This window comes from Balearica regulorum, chromosome 14 (genome assembly GCF_011004875.1).
Source record: "Balearica regulorum gibbericeps isolate bBalReg1 chromosome 14, bBalReg1.pri, whole genome shotgun sequence".
Lineage (NCBI taxonomy): Eukaryota > Metazoa > Chordata > Aves > Gruiformes > Gruidae > Balearica > Balearica regulorum.
Window position 1 is genome coordinate 10,909,009 of NC_046197.1, and position 21,883 is coordinate 10,930,891.

Genomic DNA, 21,883 nt, shown 5'->3' on the forward strand with positions numbered 1-21,883 from the left:
TTTTCTGTCATAACCCAGTGACCCTAAAGCACTATATTCTGCTTGACTAACACAGACTGTCTTGTTTTGGAAAAGCTGCCCATTATTGCTACAAACATCTGATGACTGTGGCGTGCTGGGGGGAATCGCTCCACCACTAATTCAAATCCTCTTGGACTGCCTGCAAAAACACTGTGAGAAAAGGAGGTGCCGACAGCAGGAACCTCGTGGCTGGCAGAGCACGCTGTTGGTGCAACCAGAGGTGTCTGTCCAAGGTCTTGGAGGTGACTTCATGCTTTGGATCGGTGTTAGAAAGACAGCTCAAGGTGCTGCCAGTGCCTCTGTTACAAGATCAGAAAAGGAACAGTCCCTGTCCCCTTGCATGTGATTTTTTTTTTTTCCCCCCTTTATCCTCCTCCGTGCTTGCCAGCTGTTTCTGGTTTGTAATAATACCTCAAGTGATAAGTGTAAGGGTCGTGCACTGAACTGTCTACAATCACATTTTATACGATTAGTCAGGGTTTTTTTAAAGCACCCTAATTATTACAGTCAAACCGGATTAAGCTATTCCTCTAATAGATTTTCACTTCCTGTAAAATAGGCCAGAGAAAATGACTTACGGGAGAGGATGGGGGAAGGGAAGGCTCTTTCCTTTTGTCTCTTTTGCCTTTGCTTTTTTAAAATGCCAGCAGTGGCAGGGGTGTTACAGGGATCCCACGGAGAGCACCGGATGAGTGCCCAGCAAACGCGGGGGTCTCTGGTACTCAGCTCCCCTTCTCACTTGGACTGGTGCCCTTTGAGGGGCAAAATGAAGGTAAAATCCTTTTGATTGAGAATGTTACTTTACTCGGGAGGGTGGCTGACAGGTCATTGGATGGGTTGTGTGTTGCTCCATCGTGGAAAATAATCCACAGCAAGTTGAAGTACAGGAAGGTGATAAATGCATTGGCATTATGCCTGAACCGCTCGTCACTGGGAAAGGCTGGGCAGGATTAGTGCTGAAGAGGCTTTTGTCCTGCACACTGTGAATGGTAAAAGCAGAGCAAGAGGAAATGGAAAAGCCTCTTAACAGCACATTACACAGTTCACCCTGGCATGGCCTGTACCTTTCCCTGCTCTGACATGACGGGATTGCCTGAGCCCGAGCCCGCTGCCATGGCAGGACCCGTCTGCTGGGGATGTGCATCGCTTCCCTCCGCCGAGGGCTCCTGCCTGCGCCGAGAGGCTGCCGCAGCTGCCGGCAGTCCCCATTAGTGCCGGGGTGGAGGATTGGAAACAAGACACCCTGTGGCTTCCCTTGCTGATATTACAAAGCGTGAGCACTACTGGTGTGAGCAATAATGAAAATGCTGCAAACCGAGGCAGCCATTAATAAAATATTTACACCACTCGGGCAGCGGCGTTTTAGACGAATCGCGTGCCGAGGCTTCCCTGTGGCAATGGGTGATTGATGGTGACATTATTACTTACTGCTCCCCTGCCCTCCTCCATCGGCACGACTTACTGAAGGCCAGCGCTCGCCAGCTGCAAATAGCCAAGGAGAGTCCAACCCTTTACAGTCCTGGGGGTTAAAAAGAGCCAAGCTACGTGGGGCTGCGAAGTCACAGCAAGCCCAGCTCTCCTGTAGAGTCTGTAGGTCCATGCCAGCAGGTTGCTTTAAGCAGCAACACGGTGCAAATCCAAGGGAGGTCCTGTCTGCTGCAGCAAGAGGAGTGATGCTCAGCCACAATGCCAGCCCGCGCCGGCACTGCTTGAACGCCACGGTGGCACCAGGTCTCTGCAGGGACTGGTGCTGGGGGCTCTGCCAGTACCATCTCCCTGCTGGATAAGTGCACAGCTACCCACGGCCTCTGGACAACCTGAAAACCCAAGCCCTTGCAGTCACTAAACATCTCTCCGCAAGCTGCTTTGCAGGTCTATGGGTGAACCCTGTTCATCTGGGCAACAGCCAGCGCAGGTAATTAGCTCACCCTGTCACTCAAATGGAACCAGCACTGCAGCGTTGCACGGGTTTCTGCTAAACAGTCGCTTATTCTCAACCCCTCCAGTCGTGGCTACATTTCAATGGTGGGTAAATTGATTTCTGTGTATATTTTGTATGCCAGGATATTACAATTACTCTTCAGGATCCTTTGGGATGAAAGGCTATTATAGAGATGAAAGCTCATTAACAATAAATATAAAGGGTCAAAACTCCCCATAAAAATGTATTAGAAACAGATTCTAGTTTGGAAATGTAAATATAGCATTTGGCACAGGTCCGGACTGGCTAGTCTAGTGTGCAAGACAGCTTAATCCATTGGGAAGATGTGGCTATTTTTATAGCAGCAAGTAGAATTACTGTGTGAATTATGGAGTTTTTGGCTCACTGGAAAAATAACTCCCCCCTGCTGTCAAGAGAAAAAAGGAGTTGTTGGTAGGGGGTGTGTGGAATAAGATTATTTCTTCTGCTAAAAACAGAATTTTTGTAGTAGAGCTGGAGCATCTTTGGGAATTTACAAGTATAAATGTTAAAAAAAAAACAAAAATAAAGGTGAAAGGAAAGTCAAAATTATAGTGGTAGCAATCAAAGTACCTAAACAGTGAAAAAACACAACATATTTTTCAGATACGTTTTCACAAATTTATTAATGAAGGAGAAGCTGATCCTGTCTTTTTCCAAAAACATTTGACCCACCAGCATTTCCAATACAAGTACCTTGAGCTACCTCACCTGTACAGGGTGTAAATGAGCCCACATCGTGCCGGTTATGGGTTGCCCCCCCCCCCCAACACACAGCTTATTGGAGGTGCCATTGTGTTTCGCTGTTACTGTAGAGCAGCCGTGGTTGTTTCTGCACTCCTACAACAAGAGAGGCTTCCCGGGGACTCTGCAAGGAGGATGTAAGCAAACACACACGGCAATGATTTGGTGACACAGACTGCTCCATGCATTTAAGCAGGACCAGCATTTCAAATGAAACCTCGTTAGCTGCCGGATGCTAATGACTAAGAGCAGGTTACAGGTTGCACAAGCTCATTTGAGTAGAGTTTGGGTTTGATGCTGCAAGTAATGGATATTTCAGAGGAACCATTTTTCTCAATCTGATCCTCAGGCTGAAGGTCTAGAAGAGAGTAACAGAGGGAGAGAAGCGGGTTTATGATTTTTGCTGAGAAGAGGCAGTGTCAGCAGAAGTGGGCTCCCGCGGGGCTCCAGCGTCGCCGTTCAGCCTGAGCTGACTCAGGCTCCAGTTCACGGAGGTGTTGTAGACACTTAACCTTTAAAAATGTAGCATTCTCTCCTTGCTCCACATTATCCCTTGAGAATGCGTTTTTCTGATGGTTTTGATCAATTGGCATAATCACTGAGACTTTAAGATGAGTAATTAAGATGTTAAAGTCTTTGGCTCATACAAATTACTTTAATCTGTGTATGCTGCACCTCGGTGCTGTCACCCCCCCTTGCAATGTACCCCATTATCTTTTTACTTCTGTGGCTTCACCTTGCTTTAAAAATGACAATGAAGCTTTTTTATTTAAAAAAAAAAAAAGGCATGCCACTTCAGCCTCCTCAAACTAAATAAAGAAAGAAGGGGAGAAAAAATCTATTGTGTTCCTTATGCAGCACCAGGGTTTTGTTGTTTTTCCCCCTGGATTCAATCTGTGCAGCACAATGGTCATTGCCTATAAAAAAGGGATGCCTGGCCATGTCTTTACCCCTTTTATTTCAGTATATTTTGTCATGAACATAATGGAGAAGCTGTTGATTTTTGCACAGACACATATTAATAACCTGCCCAATGGAGGGAGCGCAAGAAATAAAACATTCAGATCCCTACAACAGCTCATATTTTGTAGGTATTGGTGATTGCTTCCATGTAAAGTTATTAGGAGGCCTGTTAAAACTGCAGCAGGTCTGTGAGGGTCCGGTGCACCACCAGAGTCTGAGAGAACACCGAAGGGCACAGCCAGGCTGTTCGCCGGCACCTCTGCCGATGTGCACGTGTGGGTGTGTGTGGCATGCAGACATCCTTCTGCTCTGGCTGTATACACACAAGTGGTCCCCACCAAAAAACCCCCACACAAACAAGAGTAGGCAACTCTGGTAAACTGTAAGTATGTTTTCAAGAAAACACCTCCTCCCACTACTGTTATTATTACTTTAAGAGACATATATCCATAATCCACCTGCTGGAGCTAATTCTGATTCAATGGGGATTTACTGCTCTTAAAGAAATAGTGCTTTTTGTGGGCCCCATACATGGTTTATTGCAGCATAGAGGAAAACCCGGAGGTCCTAACTGAACTCAGGGTTTCCCTGTGCTACAGCCTCTGCAAACACGCTGCAAAAAGACAATGCCTATGAAAAATGAGATTGAAGAGAGCGGACAGTGAGTGGTACCCACACGGCGGTGAAATAACTCGCCCAAGGGCTGAATACAGTGAGGGTGGGAGAAACCAAACCCACAGCCTGAACTGGTCACTGGGCAGTGAAAACTCCTGTGGAGGTGAACTGGTTTTAAAGCGATTAGCCCAGAGGATTTGCAGCTGAACGAAGGACCCCGCTGCTCAGTGCCCCGGTGGGGGGGGGTGTGTGTGTGTGCAGCGAGTGGCACCGTGTGCCCACGCTTCCCCATTTATCCAGGGAGTCTCAGCAAGGGTTTGTTTAGTTCAGTCTTTTTCTCCAGCAAATGGCACTCGCTGTGGTGGCCAAACACTATAAGGAGAAAATAAACTCTGCAGGAACAATAAGCCCCATGTACCTGAGCTTATGTTGTGTCTCTGGGCAAGCAAGCAGTGAATGGAAATGTCAGTGCACAAAGCAAAGGGTATCCAGGACTATTTTCCTTGGCCATCACCCTGCCAGCACAGCTAATATTGCATCTGATTAAAATGCGCAGAACACAATTATCTGTAACAATTTGCTCTTGTTTATTAAAATTAATAAATGAATGGCACCGGATGAGACAGAGCCGTCTGCTAATTGTTTTGGAGTTGCAGCAAATTTTTGTAGCAGGTTACAGCCTGACAATGCATTTTAAGCATCAAGAATACAGGTAATTCAACCCACAGGCCATCCCCAGTTTGATGACATCTGTGCAATGTAAGTAAGTTAAAAAAGAACTGGATTTTTAAATACATAAATTGAAAAACTGAGAAACAATTGTTCATCCTCCTGCTAGGTTAAAGAGAGAAGGAAATGCTAGATGGGGCAATGAAGAATTCATTTATCCCTCGTCTTTCTTTCTTTTTTTTTTTTTCTTTCTTTTGGGGAAAACAATGGGATCATGTTCTGACCCAGGTGAGCAGACTGCTACAGTCCTGGCTGTGATGGCAACAGTCCTGCAACACGGCACCGTACACATGCCTGCCTCAGTTTCCCCATGCGAAGGAAACTGATGAACCACATTGGGCTGCAGAAGGGAGATGATTAGTTAATGTTAGTAAAAAGTACGTAGAGGGCTGAAACACTAGGAGACACCATTGTGGGCTTTGCATCATGTCAGTGAATGCCCGTGTGAAGTAACAGGGGCTTAAGGAATCACAGGTTTGTAGGAAGCACCACGTAACCGATGATAGAGAAACAGCAAAGCCCTCCAAAAGCTAAGATCAAACGCCTCTTTTCTAAGTCTTTGCACAAACATAGGGTAGAATAGATAATATATTTCCCTAAAACTGGCTTCTTTTGAATAGTAAATGTGTTCATCATGAAGTTTTTACTTTCAAGTAGGTTCATCTACTTCCAAATTGGTTTATCCCTGCATCAGAGTGGGGGCTCTTTTCAGCAGAGCACCGGCTGGGCAGAGACAAGACCAAGGTGGCAACAATCTGCAGGGGACCCTGGGGTGCTCGGACGTGACCGTGGGGATTAGACTGAGGAAGGACGGGTTGCAGGGTGTGAGCAGCCAAACCCACCACGAGGTCACACGTGTTACCCCAAAGAGCCGCGGCAGCGGGAGGAGCCGTGCCCCATCCACCACGCTCCGCCTGTGCGGAGAACAGGACTTCAAATAACGTCAGATGCTCCCGGAGGAGAACAGCAGCTTTTCTTCTCCCGACTAGAAGTCAGAAGGTACACAGCAACTCCTCTGCACTTCCAGTACCGATTGCCTTCCTATTTGTTCCTCTGGTTATTTCATCCTTTCTGTCCAAGACTAAGTGACAAAGTCTGTATGAGATGGGTTGCCACCAGCTACAGCACGGTGCATGCAGCATTTACAAAGCTTTGCTGCCAGTTTCTGTGGTGCAGAGGGGGTCTGGAAGAGTGGTGCAAGTCCCGTGGCATCCCTGGACCTGTGTGGAAATGTGTGCAGGACTGGGCAGTCACTCCTGCACCACCAGCCAGGGCTGAACCGCAGCGCAGTATTACACAGCCATGCATGATCTGGCTGATGAAATAGAGTTTCCCCTCCCTCCCTCCCTCCCTTTAAAGTCTGTGTGTCTATGAAAAAAGGCACTATATGTTGCTCAGACAGCAGAGTCCTGTATTACCTAATTCCATCTCAAATCCCATTGCTGGCTCCCTGCAATCGGGTCCTCAGGGGGAGCTGTGTAAACAAAGCCCACAGCCCCGTGGTGGAAGAAAGGCTGTTCTGAGAATCTGAGCGACAGCTTCGACTGAGCGTATTTAAATCTGCCTCCATTCTGCCACGGATAATAAAATTGTTCCTGGGGGAACCCTTTAAAATTGACATAAGACAGTGAAATGCAGGAGAGTGGTGGTAAGGGGGAAGTTTATGGGATGGAAAGAGGAGAGTGACTGGAGAACAACCAGGATGGTATTTAGAGCTTTACATTTCAGCAGTATATACATTGGTCAATATGGTCTTAGCAATGATTGCATTGTGCAGCCTTGCATCAAGGTGAAGTCTGGCGGCAGCTGCTGTCAGCAAAGCTCCTGTGCCCAGAGCTGCAATTGCTCTGGAAGGGGGAGGATTCAGCAATCCCCAGTCAGGAAGAAATCTAACAACTATTAAAGTCATAAAACAGACAAGAAATTGTGTCCTACCCAACCGCTTGCCTTTATTTGCGTGCTGTTCAGGCTCTACTTTGTCCTCTAGGCTTAACTGTGAAGTCTGAGAACTTAAACTGGGAGACCCAGTTGCGTGGTGGGAATCTCAGAGGGAATGCACGGGGCTCCCAGTAGCACAGCCCCTCTGCAGTTTTACCCAGCAAAGAGACTCGCGCAGCCCTGAGTCGCTGCGGGGCCAGGAGCCCAACTGGCCGTCAGCAGAAGATCAGATCCTTGGGCTCAGGGCATTGCATGGACTCAGTCGCCCATTCAGATCCATTGTGTCTGCGTTTAATACCAGATCTGGACTCAGCCCTCTCTTCTCCTCCTTGCCTGGATTCTGCCTTTAGAAAGTGGTTCTCTCTCTGCATTAACCTGTTCCTAAGTCCTGAGATACATTATCAGATATGTGAACAAAAAAATGTCAATTTGTGCCATCTGTGAGCAAGGGAGCAGACGCCTGAGCGTTGCCAGGAATGCTGGTAATCTGACAGCCTTTGGCTATATGGCTCTTTAAGTCAGATTTTCTGGCTCCCTTGAGAATACAGGCATTTAAATGATACTGTGTTAATTTTTGGGGGTTGTTTGGTTTTTTTTAAAATTTTTTTACTACCGAATGGCAATTGTCCTCTTCTGCTTATTGCGAGCTGCCAAGGCAAAGAGGTGTTCCTGCAGTGTGGGCAGTGCAAAGCATTGAAGCAACATGAGCTTAAGCTTTGGTGAGTATTTGAAATCAAACAGCACATATGAGCTCTTGGAGAGCACTAAGGCTGTAGTGAGGGTGCTTTTATCTGAGATGTATCTGCTGTGAGTAATTCCACCGCTCACAGGAGCGAGAATCTCTCTGTGATCACTTGTGCAGGGACTAAACAAGACAGCCTAATTACTTTCAGAGAGAGCATTTTACAGCATGGAGTTGGGTAGGAAGATGGGAAAAGGTTGGTTGGTGTGGTTAGGCTGCTGGTCTGGGATCCCTGATTACCTCTGCCGGCAATGCATTTTGTGTTGGGGAGCTGCCTGCTGCGAGAAATAAAACCCATCACAGCCGCTTTAGGAATACTGCCTGATGCCACATTCTTTCCTGACTGACGGAGAAACAACACCTTGAGGTTAAAGGGAAAGGTAGAGGCTCGTGATGCCACGAGGGACTGTTGCTTCTCACTCTCGGGGGCTGTAGGAGCCCTTTGCAATGACTGGCATGAGCGGCACGGAGGGGGAGCAGGAGGTGGGCAGAGCCTTGGGCTCAGCCCTCTCCAGCCGCCGTGGAGGGCTCAGCGGGGTGCGAGCGGGGATATAAATTTCAATTTGAATTCTATTTCTCTGGTCTGTTTGAAGACCACTCGATTCAGCTTCCACTGGAAAGAAGAGCAGCATAATTGAGATGAAATGCTCCTTCTGGCTTTTTTCCCTTCTTTCTTTTTTCAATTTATTTTCCTCCCTAGCTATAGCACAGCTTCATTTGCTTCAGCAGAAATCACTTCTGTGCTGCCCTCCCCTTGTTTCTAAAGTCTGTTCTTTATTTCTTTTACCTGTATCAGTGCTTTATAATGGCACAAGGAACACAAGGCAAATAGCATCTTTCAGACCCAAACAGAAGCCCTCCTGGTCACCGGTTCCTTCAGACACATGGAAATGAGAAAACACAAACTCAAAATCTGTTATCAACAGAAAATTTGTATCAACAAAACCTCTTTTAACTGTCCTGGAGAGGGGCTGGATCAGAGGTTTCCCTAAAGCCAGGCACAGGCATACCATTTTTTCCCTGCTGAAGATCAGGGGTACCCTGCTGAAGGATCTCACCTGAGGCTGGATTTTCTTAATATTAAGGACTTAATTTTTTAATATTTGTGAGACATGAAATAAGCCTGTGAGGCCACAGTCAGAGCCCCATGTAGATTGCCATTTATAACCACATGTCCCTCGCCCAGGCAGGCTGCCTGATGCATCACTTTAGTTCAGAGAGTTGGCGAGGGCTGGAGCTGCAACACTCTGCTCCGAGCAAGAAGCCGAAGGAGCAGGATCTCTCACTTCTCTTTCAGCCCATGATCCCATCCACCTGGACCGTGAATGCCACCACCAGCTGCAAGAACAAGGCTTGGCTCCATAATTGAAAAATCACCTTTAAAAAACCCCCACCTGGGTATAATTTCACATTGACTGTAAAGTCTGGCTGGAAGGAGAGTGAGTGAAGTTTAGGGAAGCTTTCATCATTGCTATAAGACAATGAGTGGCGAGGTGTGTTAATGGCTCACCACTCAGGCTGCAGGTTCCTTGGAGATAACAGCAGACGTACAGGCATTATTGGATTAATTATCAATGTAATGAGTCTGTACTATAAAAAGGACCAGGTACTATATAATCCAGAATGACTGTGAGCACCTGCTGACAAATGGCTCTACGGAGGAATAAGAGGATGTTACTGTCTGATCCCCCTGAATATAGAGCGTGCCAAGGCTATCAAACGTGTCCCAAACTAATCCTACCTCAAATTGTTATGATGGCAAATGGGTGGGTGGTGACTGCCGAGGCGTGCAGAAAGGAAAGGAGTGTTGGTGCCCAGGGATTTTCGGTGACGGTCCTTACACACTCCATCAGCTGGCTCGGTGCTGCTTTCCAATTTGAATTCAGCCTGGCAGCTCCCGGGGAGTTTCCTTTCCTACGTCTGAAGGCGAAGCGTGCTGAGAGCAGCAGCTTGCTGCTGTGTGCTTTATGGGGAAACAGCCATCAGTCCCACCCCTCTGAATTCTCTGGCTGGCTGGGGAAGAGGTGGATGTCCACCTCTGCAGATGGCATCATTTGGAGTACTTTTGCTGGAATGATAACTCAGGCAGAGAAGAATCAGCCCTTCACCAGGGAAATGGTGAATTTAATCCAAGAAACCCCAATATATCCCCAAGCAATTACCCCGCAGCCGTCCTCAGTTCTGAAGTGGGTGTCCAGATTTTCAGAAAACCTCAACAACCACAATGAGGCCTGATGCCACAGGGGAACTGAACTTTTTGGAAAGAGCATCCCTGTAGCTCCCTCCCAGTGGGAAGGGGAAAGTCTCAGCTTCCTGAGGAGCTACCGTTCACTTACCACCATGCCAGGTCCCCACAGTGGGGAATGTTACCTTAGGGCAGATTCTTGGATGTGTTGAGATCAGCAGCAAATCTTCCATTGCCTGAAACCCCTAGATTTCCACTTAGGTAACTTTCAGAAATAGAATGACTATTTTAAGGTAATTTCAGGTGTTTCAAATGCTTTTCTCTGAATCCTGTATGATGCCAAGAGATCTTGCTTTAGCTTTAGTGGTAAATAGCACCAAGGCTGTATTTTTAGCTTTCTAAAACATTTTTCAAACTGTTTTTGGTAATACGTTTACCACACACAATATATATGATGGAGCACGAGTGGCTTAAGGGAGTTTTCAGCTTGTTCTTGTAATAGTCAGAATGATTTACTCCCAGCTTCACCACTAACAAACACTACACTCATCCCAAATTATAATGAGACAGTTTTTTGTCTCATCCTTGTATTGCCCTTCAAAATTGTCTTGTTAAACTCACTTGTAGTTCTCTATATATCCTAGAGATGCTAAAGACCAAGCCAGTTCATCTTAATGGAGGATCTGGCCCTCTGTTTTTTAATAATTCACACCATTGATTTTTTTACCCTGTCTGTATTCCTGCAATCACCTGCAGGTTTTGCAAATGACATTGTAAAACCCAAACTGTTGCTTTTCACTGGGCTGCACTGAGATCTATTTTTCTAATACAGTCCTATTATTTCTGTCCTCAAAGGTCCATTTATGCCCGCTATATCTCTCTTTAATAGTCTTGTCCTTTTTCAGCAATTTTCCCACTCAGAACCTAAGCAAACTGAAAGGAAATTATTTAATTTAGGGAGGTGTAGAATAAAGAGCAACTATTTCTCCTGTTCATTAAAGTATTTTATTCTCTGCTCTCAGCATCTCCATTTTGTCAAAATATCAACACAAGGTACCAGAGTAAACACATTTATCCCACATTAATTGCACTAATATTCAAGATTAAATCTCTGGCATTCCAGAGAGAATGTGTATTCAAAGGATCGCTGATGAGGCCTGAAGCATGACACATTTCCTCTGACCTTGGTGTGTTTGCTGCGACCATGGGAAACTCGAACTGAGCTTCATCAGTTTTGTTCCCCGGAGGAGAATTCCCAGCCTGTGGAGCCTTCTCTTCCCAAACCCTGCTACCACAGCAAACCAGGACGCACAGACAGACCCAGCCTTTGTGCATGGCGACATAACACTGGAGGAAAAAAACCCACTACTTGTTTTTGAAGAACAGCTCAGGTTTTTTTCAGTCTGAAAGTTTGTAAAGATTCTGCTGAAGAGCGCGTGCGGGGAGGAGGCTGTGAAGGGGAGTACAAAGTCAGAGGAGGAGTTAGAAACGGAGGATGTTTCTTTGACACTCTCCTTTTCACATCATCATTTCCCTCTTTCCAAGTACCGGAAAGTTTAGCACTTCCACCCACCCCCAGCGGGGGGGCAATTTTTTTGTTGCTGCCTTTGTTCCAGCTCGTTCTGCCACACAGAGACTGTATCAGCATTAATGTCCACCAGCTGTTAATCAGAATGATATGCAGGATATTAAAAAGCATTTGTGCTACTCTTAACTACGGGAGCCTCCGAATCCCCTCAGACTGCTGTCTCTCCCAATTAGACTCAGTGGCAGCTCCAGGCGGGCGGCAGTCCCAGCGCAGCCCATCGATGGAGAGGCGTGGACGGGGCACAGCCTGGGCTCTGACTGGGGTGCGAGAGAGAATTGGAGGAGGCAGTTGTGTGGTGTGAACCCCCTCGGTCACCTTGATGGCTTGCCAAAGACAACGAGAAGCTTCCTGCCCTGCTTTGCCTATTCCTTTGAGGCTGGATGTGACCTTGTCTGTGGAGGTTGTACTGCAGCCCATTGATATGTGGTGGAATCACCCCAAAAAAGTCAGTGGTGGTGGGGCTGCATATTCGGCTACAGTGATATTGCTCTTCCCTCCGAGAGGAGGGAAAGGGAACTGTGCCATAACTTGCCGTTAATCCTTCAAATGATGTAAATCAGATACAGAGGTTTGGTATAGGGGACCAAGTGCCTCCATCATGTGTGGGTGTGGAAACATCAGGAAGGCAGAAAAAGCAAACAATAACCGTGATCAGTATTTGCAGCACAGCTCCTGGACCTGCACACAGAGTGAGTGGAGGGTCAGAGGATCCCTGCCCACCTGAGAGACAAGAGTGAAGGAGGCCTGGACATGGCTATGAACACCACCAATGCATAGGAGAGGGGGGAGCAAATAAAAATTCCACCACCACCCCCAAAGCCCAGTCCCAGGACTGCAATTGCAAACACTGCATACCCAAAACTGGACAGAAAATCCATGGGGAAACTCCATCCCCAGGAAGAATCAAGTCCAAGCTGACCCCCGTGGTCCTGGCTTTGGCTTTTGGTGCCTTGTCTGCATGACAAGGTGACTTACCCTTCAGAGTGAATGAGACAGCTGTACAATATACCTATTTATTAACCCAGCTTGCAGCAAATGCCTGGCATTTTGATACAAACACATATATAATTTAACAGAGTCCCTTTCAAAAAGGAGTGCACAGCGGGAAGCCTTGACCCCTAAAGCACTTGGCTGATATTTATTATCCAAACAAAGGATACACAGTCGCTGTGCTTTTGTTTACAAATCAGATGTTCATGCACCTTGCATAGGCTACTAAATGTGGCTTTGAGGATAAGGTTGTAGGAAATTGTACCAGCCAGCAAAATATGAATTGCTGAGCATGGTGTTTCAAGATATTGAAGCAGTAAGTCTAATTGCTAGGCTAGGAGAAAAGGGAATGGCTATAAATATGCCGCGTGGTAACATGACTGGGAGTGTGAGATCCTCCAATGATGCTATTCCTGGCTTTCCCCTTTTCCAGTTTGGGTCACTCCCATGACATAACCGTAAGGAGACAGTCATTATCAGTCACTGACTGTTACGGGGGGCACAAGCATAGGGCAGGGTGAGCCAAGAAATCCTTTCGAAAGCTTTTTTTGAAGTTTTAGACACTGCCATCAATGCAGCTGCCTGGAGGGCTCCGTGGATCCAGTTTCTCAGTCATGTGGTGTGATACCTCCTTCATGAGATCCTAGGTGTGTGCAAATAAGTGGTACAATTTTTACACCTCTCATCTTCTTTTACAACCCTTACCAAGTTACATTCATAGCTGCAGATATATGTATTTTTTTCTGTTTCCAACAAAACACACTGAGTGGCAAAGCCGACAGTAAAGCACTATCATGCCTTGTGTTTATGCTAACCTTGCCAGGACCTTCAGGAAATATTTTAAGAAAAGCAATGAATGAGAAATTCCATTATTCTTATCTTCTTATTTCCCTATCATTTTGTCAGGCTCATCATGTCATACGTAGCTCATACTGGCAGTGTCCAGTGCTCAGTCCTGCCACATTTGTCATATTGCGCTTCATACCTACCTCTGGGTAACTCTGTTCATTCTCCTGTAATACAACTACTGCACCCTGGAGCATGTCTGCATAGTCGGGATCATATCTTTCTACCTTTTATCTTTTCTTTTGCATATTGGTGCAGACATGACTATACTTGTAGTTTCTTCTTTTAATCCAGCTTTGACAAGACACTCATTTGCCACATTATATTTTAACATGGTCTTTTCAAAGAAAACCATCTCCACCTTGGTTGGAGCTTTTTTGTTTGTTTTTTTTTTTCATTCTTCCCTTGTCTATATTGTGTAAGTTAAACTTAGGAGTTTAGCTAATTAAGACTTAATTTTATTTTACTTAACAGTTTTTTCCTTCTGAGGAGCTTCTGAATGATTATAGAAGTCAATTCTCTCAGTGTCTCCTAATATCCTGTTGAATGGTCCTCCACCACATTTGTGAAGGGCTTATTAGTACCCACACTTGTTTGACCTCAATATTCTTCCTATATATTTCAGAAGAAATAAAAAAAAAAAAAAAAAAAAAAGAAAACGTCTGCAGTTTTAGCCATAAAGCTTATATCAGCTCTGTAATTCCAGATTCACTACTAAAGGAAATGCTTTTGGCCTCGCTTTTTTAGGAATTAAATAGTCCTTCTTTGTATGTATGAGCACTGCATCCAGTATTTAACTTTGTACAAATATTGTTATTATGAACGCTGCTGCAGTTGTTATTTTCTGCAAGGAAAGTCAAGAAAAATCCTACTCATTTCTATTCCTGGTATAATTTAGCTCCCGTTTGGTGAGAACCCATCACTATGGTAATGGCACCAAGAGTGATGTGCTGTGGCAAGGAGCCAACACAGAGACAAAAACGTACGGTCACGGCACCAGCGTAGCAGCTCCAACAAGGGATGGGGTGTCAGGAGGTTGGGGTCCCCATCCCATCTTTCCCCTGGAGCTGCACCGCAACCACATGCCCCACCAACACGGTGGTTTCTGCATGAGAAGATGTGAAGGGAGCAGCCCCGTCGGAGCAGGTTGGTTCGACCCAACCACTGACCGAGAGCAGCCACCTTGGAAAAAACAGTAAGAAACAAAGTGGGCATCGCATTTCCCCATCTGTAGGTAGTGATAACAACTTAGCACAGCTTGAAGAAGCTGATCTCTTTAGTTGGATGTCTCTCCGGAAACCAAGTTAGCCTAATAATTGTGATTGGTAATGACTGCTGATCACCAGGGACGGTATTAGCAAGTTCTGCTTATCAAGGGCACATTTAGGTACTGAGTGGCGCTCATTTAGTGCTGCAGAAAACTGGCCCTGCTCTTCCCATGTCTTTGTAATGTCCCTATCCTGCTGCTCCCAGAAGTTGTACCAGAAACCCAAAAAAGAAGCAAATGTGAAAACACAGCCAAAATAAGCTGCCCAGCCCAAGCAGTCAGCCAGTGAGATATCAGGGGTAGCTTTTTGAAGGACTAAGACATATGAAGAAATGACAGCTCAGTTTGATTCCTATTTATAATCCCCTTTTTTCACTGATTTGTAGTTGTTTTATTTTTTCATGGCCTAAATACAGTGACTTTTTAAAAGCATCCTCTTTCAGGCTCAGAAAAACTCCACAGTGCATTCTTAACCCTGTGCCCTAACTGAATACGTATTTAATCTTGTGCTGAATCAGACTCCTAATCCAGATGAGGAGACGAGGCTGATGAAGCTGCGGGGTGGGCTGGAGGGAGCCGAGGTTGGAGCATGGATGGGCTGGACTGCAGTAACTGAAGTTTCTCCTCTTCCTCTAGAAATCCACCCTCATGCAGTGTCTGATGGATGGACTCCCATGTTCCCCTCTCAGCAGGGATCCTGCGGGGACCCAGCCCCTGTGGATCATAACCAGCTCTGAGACCCTCATAGGAGAGATGCTGTAGCTGCACAAAACTGTGTTAGGACCGAGAGGTGCGGGGATGGTTTCCCAGTTGTGGGAGAGTGGAGGAGCAGGGGTAAGCACAGGCCACCACAATAGCTACCCTGGGGAGCTTGTTGTAAGGTCTTACAGAGCTTTAGACCCAGAGCAAAGCCTTGTGCCACTGCCCTCCATGGTGCTTCATGGAGGGCCACCCCACAGGTGAACTCAGGGCACTGCTCTACGGTCTGGAAAGCCGAGCAGGACCAACAGTGAGGCACCCATGGGCACCTCCGAGGCTGGAGGGGAGCCCTCTGCCTCTGACACACAGCAAAAAGAGTCCAGATTCCTTTGCTTTGGCAGGGACTGGGAAGAAAGATGCTCAGGGTAGAGGATACAGCGGCAACCTCCCCTAAGAAGTGGTCCTCAGGAAGAGAAGTTTTATGTATTTCCCCCGTGCAGATGAGAACAGACAGAAAAGAAAGCTGCAACAAAACTGCAGTGATGTTTTTAATGGAGACCCTGCAGTTACTGAGCTTTGTTAGGACACAAGGAGCACCCAGGAGACATTGCTGCCATGGGGACCGTGAATCTGGGGATCTTTGCTACTCACAGAAGTAGAAATTTGCTGTTTAGAAGGTAATGGGCAACAGTTTTGTCTGAAGAAAAGCAAACTGTAGCATGGGGTTTAGGGGATGGGAAAGTGAGCACTTCTAATCAACTGGTATTTCTACCAGGCAGGGATGAACGATATTGTATAAATGGGGAAAACTCAGATCTCTGAACTGTTTGTTGCAATGCCTTCTCACCTATTGCCTTTGAATGGGGCCGTGCCTTACAGAAACACCGTTCATTCAAAACCTCCTCTTGTTTATCACAATTCCCCCAGGTTAGGAAGAAACAGGATGATGTTTTACTGCCGCAGTTCAGTTGTTACCTGCTGTTCAGCCCTTCAGAGCCAAGCACCAGAACTGTCCTTACGGAGAGAGGGAACGTCAAAATTAAGCACGGTGCTTGGAATACAAAATGAAAAATGTAAACCTCTCCCCTGCAGCTTTCAGGATGGTTAACAATGAGAGCATGGATTTATCTAATGGGCCACTTTGATCATTTACTTCACACACTGTCTCGTCCTGCAAAGGGCTGAATGCATCCTGCGATGAGTGGAGGATCTTACACTCCCTGTGCGGAGCTGAGGACACTCGACATCACACAGAAAGGGGTCCCCAGAACTAATTTGATCCTGACAAAGAATTCCTGTAGAGAAATAGCCCTATAGAGCTTTGCATGCAATAAGGTAATTAACAGATCATAGGACCACTTGGGACATTAAAGACTCAGTGTACCCAATAGACCAAAAGGGCTGTAAATTCTGCCAAGACTAATTCAACTGTGATCCATTAAAATAAGAAGTGAGAGAACAGAAATTAATAGGTTCAGAATTTCTCACACAGCAGCTCTGAGCTATTGCTTTTTTCTTCCATCTGAAATCTTATTAACCTGCAAGTGATTTTTTTTTTCACCCCCCCTTTTTTGATTGCTTGGTTTGTACCACATCCAAACGACTCTGGTGTGTGTGACTTCCAAGAAAGTTTTTGAAGTAGTTCGTAAATGCGGTAGAAAATAGTTGTAAACTGTAATTGAAAAAGGTAAGAAGAAAGCACCATCTGCTTTTTTTAAAAGCATTGTTCACTAGGAAGATCAAACACATATTCAGCTCATTTTGCATGAAGGAATTGGGCAGGGGGGAGGAGATCCTTTTGGTCTTTGTCCTGCCTGGCCAGGTGAGATGCCCCATGATGTGGGCTCTGCTTCTTGTTACAGCTATGGAGAGGGCTGAACAAAATGGAGCTCTCATTGGCCTTCTTGGTCTAATCAGAATAATTTAAGTGGAAAAGTATCTGGCCAAGATCTCAGCCTGCAGGCGAACTGCTGCAGAATGGAAAGCTGTGGTCTGCCCCAGGTGCTGGAGGGATGTTGAGGTGCCCTGAGCAGATGTGGGGGTGATGTCCTCTGCATAGGCACCAGCAGCAGCATGGCAGCTTGCTGCCAGGAGCAATAGGCAGCAAGGGAACTCATCTGCAGACATAAGAGGATGCTTGGGTCCATTTGCCACCCAGTTCCCACTAAGTCTGGAATTCAACTCTCCCTTCACTGAAACGGTGCCTCCTGCCTCCCGTCCACCTTCTCCAGCTTTTCTCCTGCCTCCAGCTCCCAAGTTCCTGTGTCCTGCTCTGGTGCTTCCTGCTGTTACTATTCCTCCCTCCTCTCTTCCCAACAGCAGGGCTGTAGGAAATGCAAAATCATCCAGAGCATTTGCTGTTTGCAGGCCATTTTTGCACAAAAGCAGCATTTAGGTCACCAAGATACCATGAACCTCCAGCAGCTGTTAAGAAGATATTTTGCAGTGACGTATTACAGAAATATCAGGCAAAAAGAAGCTTTAAAATGAATGTTTTAAAGGGGTTAAAGGACATTTTCAAAGGAGATCTCCAGCAGCTATAGACCCAAGTTGTGAAGTGGCAAACCTGCTCAAGATGCAGATTTCAATTTTCTTTAGGTCTCATTTAACCCTTTTTAGGGACTAATGGTTTTGCTTGTTTTCCAGTACAAGCTCTTGCTCAGTGCCTGCGCAAAAACCAGGTTGGCTGTAGAGCCACAGAAAGTCACAGAAGACCTTAGAAGGAAATATGTGGAGATGTCGTGTTATGTTACAGCAGTACTGAAAAGATCCAGATTTTTGTTGCTAGGTACTTCATGCACACATAATATGCTAAAATAGAGGAGGGACAGAGAAAAGGCATTTTGGCTATTCCCCATCGATAAGGCTGGCTATTCCCCATCTCGCATCTAAAGAGATACGGTGGTTTCACAGGTCAAGGCAGGAGAGAGAAGTTGTGTGAAGCCAGATCTCCTGGGTCCCTGCTCAGGGATTTCAGTTTGTCACCCTGAATACACACTCGAGGTGGGTGAGGAACACACAGAGAAGTTCCTGTTTCATGGGATCTCCCCTGTGTTTCCAAGGAAATTGAGGGGAAATGCTTTCAAACTGGTAGCTCTCTGCAGGTAAAGCAAGGAGTCATTGACCAGGACTGCACTGCAAGCAACCATCAGACTCTGGTGGCCAAATTTGGCAAAGCTTCCCTGGACTGCTGTCACTAGTATTTCCACTTAAGTGAGGAAAAAGAGTCCTTGTCTCTTATCGTTCACTCAGGCTGATGTATTGCTATTTTTGTCACAAAAATATTTTCCAGCTCTTCCTCGTACACTTCCTCCTCGCAACCCCAGAGCTGTTGCTGCCTGAATGCCCGTCAGATGTTCACTCTTAAGTCCGGAGGTGTGAGGAATAGCTGCCAGGGCAAATGGATCATGGATAAAATTGTTTTCCTTTCCTGACATCTCTATTTTCTCATAAGAGGCTCAGGCAACTCGGCACATTGGCTGAGGACATCTGTTTGTATGAAATACTACAGCACACACCTGTCTCCTGGCACGCGTGGGCGCGCAGGTGTCATGTGGCGTTAGATTTGCTCAGCCATCAGAGATGCAGTTTGTCATCCCCCTGGGGACAAGCTATAACTTTCTTCATGTTAGAACATCCTGGAGACTTGGGGCCATATTTTATACTTTTTTTTTTTTTTTCTGATGCTGATCAGAACTGTTTTTACTGCTGTCAGCGGAGTGGTTTTCTTTGGTAACACGTCAGCATCTGATGCTACATAACTTCCAAAAATGGGACATGGAAGAGGGGCCAATTGGCAGGAGAACAGCCATGTTATCTTAAAAATAAAAACTACAGCAGAAATTTTGGCTCTTTCCTTGTTACTAGCTTTCCAGTGATGCTATTGTGCATCAGGCTTGCATGCTGCAAGATGGAACAGGCAGCGCATTTTTAATCTGATAAATAATCTGATGGCCCAATTTCTTTCTGCAGAGTGCAAATGATTAAGACTTTTAGGATTGTTTCTAAATGAACATCTCTCTTTAGCTTTTCTAAACTTCCTATCACTATACAGTCTGGATGCCAACATAAATAATCCTTTCTCCAGAGCATCTTCATAAGGCTTCAAACATTTATGGAAATAAAGAAAATAAACTAGTTATTGTCTGAATAATCACTCGTTTATTGCTGGAGACAAGTATGCTCATTTTTCTTGCTCTCTGGTGATTAGATTATGATAAACTGTGACATTTAGTGATAAACTTGATATGGTTGGTTACATACAGCTTAAAAAAGTGGCTATCCAATTATTCTTTCATGTGCTGGTGGAATGCATTAACCACCTGTGAAGGATATTGCAATGGTTACAAAGCAAACAGCACCCTCTTCTCTGAGCGGCTGTGACAAATGCAAAGGTCACATATGTTCCTTGGCCGATGGATATCACTTTTGTTGTCTTTCTTTGCTTTCCCATGTTCCAGCAAAACCTGAAGCCCAAGTCAGAACAGTAATGAAGACTGTGCATTGATTGAGTATGGGATGAATGTAGAGACAGCCAGGACTAAACTGGGAGTGCAAGAGAAAGCCAATTTCACATGGTACACTAACTGGTACACTAGACTCCATGGAGGCTGAGAACTAAACATCCACAAAAAATATGGCTTGGAAAGAACCCACTAATAGATCTCAAAGAAAAAGCCTCTAAGTGGCTCCTTTCTTTAGTCAGATCTGAAGTTTCTACTTCTTAACCCAAAACCAGGACTGATTTGTTACTTTTTTTTTTTTAAATTTATTTTTTTTATTTGCAGTCGTGCAGAGCTTGAGATGAGGATTGCTGGACAAAAATTGTACGATGCTCAAAACCAAAGCAATGCCAGTGTGAGGAACGAGTGTCTGAGCCACACTGGATTACCTGCATTCAAACAAACAGCAGCGAAGCAGCTGTAAACCAACCTCCTTCCTTTGGGGATTGCCCCAAATGCTAGCCTACGAGATACCACCAAAGATCTCCCAGTTCTGCTCTCATGTCAAAGATTAACTGTGCATCTTTACCCATATCCCTGACATTACACACCCACCCCCTCATGCTGTGATCGGCAGATTGCCACTGTTGGCAGATGCTCACAAGATGCTATTTCTCACAAGAAGCAGCTGTGGAAGCATGCTTCCAAAACCCCAGGAATGGAAGGGAGACACCCCTGGACATGACCTTCTGTTTTACCTACAGAACTTCATCTTCACAGCATGGGTCATCTGAGGAAACGGACATCCAGTGACAGGCGATCCTCTAGCTTTGCAAGCCATCTGACACTTCTCTTTTCTGTTGGTAGGTCCTCCTTATTTCCCAATTGCTCTTGTTCATTGAGCAAAATCATCTGTATCATAAGGAGTCTTCTGTCATGAAACATGAATTTTAGAATGAAACAGTGTCTTGGCAGAAGCAATAAGGCATCTGGACCAGCCAAGGAGTTAAACCATCCAAACAAGGTAATTGGGATTAGTTTCAATGAGGAAAGAAATCAGCAAGCCCCTGAGGGAGCAAGGTACGGGACAGACTCAAAAGATGGCATGTAATTAAATTCTTGGCCACACGTGTGCAAGGTTTAGAGGTACACTTTCCTTTGTCCTTCTCTGCTCCTTCCCCTGGGCAAAGAGCCTGCACGGGATTTTGTCTGCCCTTGACTGGTGCTTTGAGACAGGAGAGTAGGGGCTGCTCTGGGCAGATCTAGGGCTTTTGGGGGACAGGTCCTTATTCTACGTATTTGTGGCTTTCCCAATTGTGTTTCAGTGTTTAGACCATGCTTGATACCAGAAGGTTCATGCAGAAGTGAAGGTCCCTGGCTCTGCACCACGCTGTCCGCTCCTGGGCTCCTCGCTATGTCCCTGCTCCCCCTCTTCCTCCCTTCTGCAGGCAGATCACTGCCTGCGGCACTGCAGCCTGCCGAGCTGCAGGGGTCCTTGACTAATAACTGAATATACTCAGCTCCCTTGCTGTTTCACCACCTGTATTCCCCAGCCTTCAGCCTAGCAACCGGAGGATCATATATGACCCTCTGTCTACAGGGAACTGCCTCTGCTCATGCCCATGTCTTTGCTTACTTGAGGCTTGCTCAGTTTCTAAGCTCCCAAAACAAGCTCTGCTTTCCGCTGCCTGGAGTCTGCACATCCCCTTGCTATGTTCCGCTTGTCCTGAGCAGGTCACGCAGCCCGTTTTGCTTTTACCTGCAGTAGAAACTGCCTTCTCCTCTGGGGTGACAGAGGAGATCTCCAGTCAGCCTGGGCTGAACCCCCTGTGACCAAAACAGCTACCTTTTGAGTTTTCATGTTGGCCTGAGGAGGTAAACCCCAGTGCAAAGCCAGCCCAGGAAGCCCAAATTCACTGAGGAGAACCAGCAGGGCAGGGAACTCCAAAAGATTTGAAAACTCATTTTCCTCCTGACTTCAGTAACTCTTTCTGGCATCACAGACTCATGGTAATAAGCACCACTAGCAGGTCTGCTTGCTGTGGATGAGGATTTGAGTCCTAAAGCTCAGCAGTTCCCTGCAGTAAAGGATTGCTGAGCAGCAAGGTGTGTGATAGAGCAGAATACACTTAAGACCGTAATAAGGCACTTTGT